Genomic DNA, 2,963 nt, shown 5'->3' with positions numbered 1-2,963 from the left:
GCAGGAGATAAATCATCCAAAGAGTTGGGGAAAAAACTAATAATATGTGTTGCAACAGGGAAATGGTGGGTTCTGGACAATTCTGGTGCTGTAAGCTATACATTAAACATTTCCCAATTAAGACGTGTGATTCCCTTGGCTTCAAGTAGGGTATAGCTTGTGACAATCCTTTGGAGGTTTAAAAACGATTCTCAAACCTATTATTTTAAAAGCACATACTGTATATACTCAAGTATAAGGCGAGTTTTTCAGCCCCCTTTTTAGGGTGAAAAAGCTCCCCTCGGCTTATGCTCAGTTGAGGGTCCTGGTGGGAAGGCGTGGGGCTGAAAAAAAGCCCTTCTTTAATTCCCTGCCTTTCCTCACCTCTTGCCACATGCGGGGTGCCTTTCCAGGCAATTACCAACTCTACTGCTCCTTTGATATGTGTTTCCCATCTCACCCCCACATAGTATAAAAGCCGCCTTGGAAAAGTTACCGTGCCTGTGGCGAAAGAAGGAGAAAGGGGGGTGTGCATGCATGCGGCAATAACAGGAAGGGTGCAGCACAGCTCCTTCCCCCTCCTGGTGAGAGGAAGAGAAAGGGAGGCGCGTGCGCCGTCTCTTTGGGTGGCACACACCTCCCTCTTCCCTTGCCATGCACGCACCCTCTCTGCTCTCCGCACAGCCACTCAGCTGGGTCGTTGTGCGGAGAGCAGAGAGGTTTTTGTGCACGGCGAGAGGAAGAGAAAGGGAGGCTTGTTCTCCAGACCCTCGATCATTTCCGTCCCCCTCCTCTGGACACATTCCAGTTTCTCAACATCTCCCTTCAGTTGTGGTGCCCAGAACTGGACTCAGTATTGCAGGTGTGGTCGGACCAAGGCAGAATAGTTATTCTGTGTTATGTGTTCAGGCAAATTGACCATGACTTTGAGGGCAATGAGGCAATGCACCTCTTTTATGAAGGTTAGATAAAGGCTTTTTGTTTTATAGCAGTTGCTGTGTGATCAAGGATACTACTTTGTGAGCAAACTTCAATCAATCAATCAATATTGAATAAATAATGGCAGCAGACACAATTTCAGATTGTAATCTAATTCAAGTGAGAAAAAAATAATGGAAGTGCTTGTTTATCAGCTACATTTTTGGCTTAGACAATACAACCTCAAGCTTTGCTCATAGAAGGTGGAAATCAATCTCCTGACAATATGTGAAACTACAATATATAATAGATTGCATTTAAATGAGAAAGAAATGGATGGATGGACAGACAATATCCCTCTTATGGGCTGAAAATGGGGAACTACCATTTGCTATCTTTTTGTTGGCAAGTGAAGATCCTTTTGTTTCCTCAGGTGTTTGGGGGCTGATTGGACAGGAAAAAAGACCTTCCTTATTTGTTGTTCTTCCTTCCATTGGTCTGTATTTTATTTTATTTTAGTTATATTTTAAACTTTTGCATAATACAAAAAAACAAAAAAAACATCTATTGTATCTCCTCTAAACCTGGAGTCCCTTACCGGGAGAAGGGATGAACAATGATTAAGTCCGACTTTGGGGGTTGGTGCTCATCTCCGTTTCTAAGCCAAAGAGCCGGCATTGTCCATAGACATCTCTAAGGTCATCTGGCCAGCATGACTGCATGGAGCACCGTTACCTTCCTGCCGGAGTGGTATCGATCAATCTACTCACATTTTCATGTTTTCAAACTGCTAGGCTGGTAAAAGTTGGGACTAACACTGGGAGCTCATGCCTCTCCCCGGATTTGAAGCTGCGACCTTTCGATCACCAAGTTCAGCAGCTCAGTGGTTTAACCCATTGTGCCACTGGGCAATGATAAACAATAATTAAGTAATAATTAATCATTCTCATTGGCATTCTTTCAGTTCCATTCTGCATTTCTGAAGTGTCCATTTGTTTGAGGAGGCCTCTGCCCCAGAGTTGTGAGCTTCAGGGAAACCACACTCTTTCCGCCTCCAGAATAATGATTTCGTCAGAGTTGGACAGTCTTATCTTGAATTACGGTTTCATATAAATATCCAAAAATATTTACCCTACTGATGCCTCAATTAATATAATTTTATTGGTATATATTTTTATTTTTGAAATTGACCAGTAGCTTCTGCAATTCCCACCTTCGGCTTCTACTCGAGTCAATACGTTTTCCCAATTTTTTGTGGTAAAATTAGGTGTCTCCTCTTATATTTGGGTCGGCTTATATTTATTATTTATTTATTTACTTTCCTTATATACCGCTGTATCTCAAGCCCGAAGGTGACTCACAGTGGTTCACAAACAGTAAAAACAGTAGAAACAGCAGTGGTTCCATACAACATATAACAATTGACTTAACACATTATCCATAAATTACCAATAAGCAATTACAATGCACAATTATTACAAAAAACAACCGTACCCAATCTTCTCATCATCCAAGCGTAGTCCAGGTTCGTCGTCCATTGTTCCATTCCTATGTTCCATTACCAGATTGCACTAAATTACTCAAACGCCTGCACAAACATCCAGGTCTTCACCTTTTTGCGGAATACCATTAGAGATGGTGCTAGTCTAATGTCCGTAGGAAGGGCGTTCCACAGCCGAGGAGCCACCACTGAGAAGGCCCTATCTCTCGTCCCCACCAGCCGAGCTTGAGAAGCAGGCGGGATCGAGAGCAGGGTCTCCCCGGAAGATCTCAAACTCCTCGTGGGTTCATAGGCAGAGATGCGGTCAGATAGGTAGCTTGGGCCGGAACCGTTTAGGGCTTTAAAGGCCAACGGCAGCACTTTGAATTCAGCCCGGTAGCAGATCGGTAGCCAGTGGAGTTGGCGCAACAGGGGGGTTGTATGCTCCCTGCGCTCCGCTCCTGTTAAAATCATGGCTGCCGAGCGTTGGACTAGTTGGAGCTTCCGAGCTGTCTTCAAAGGCAACCCCACGTAGAGAGCGTTGCAGTAGTCTAAACGGGATGTAACCAGAGCGTGGACTACCGTG

This window comes from Anolis sagrei, chromosome 2 (assembly GCF_037176765.1).
Source record: "Anolis sagrei isolate rAnoSag1 chromosome 2, rAnoSag1.mat, whole genome shotgun sequence".
NCBI classification, from domain to species: domain Eukaryota; kingdom Metazoa; phylum Chordata; class Lepidosauria; order Squamata; family Dactyloidae; genus Anolis; species Anolis sagrei.
Note: the sequence above shows the minus strand (reverse complement) of the source record.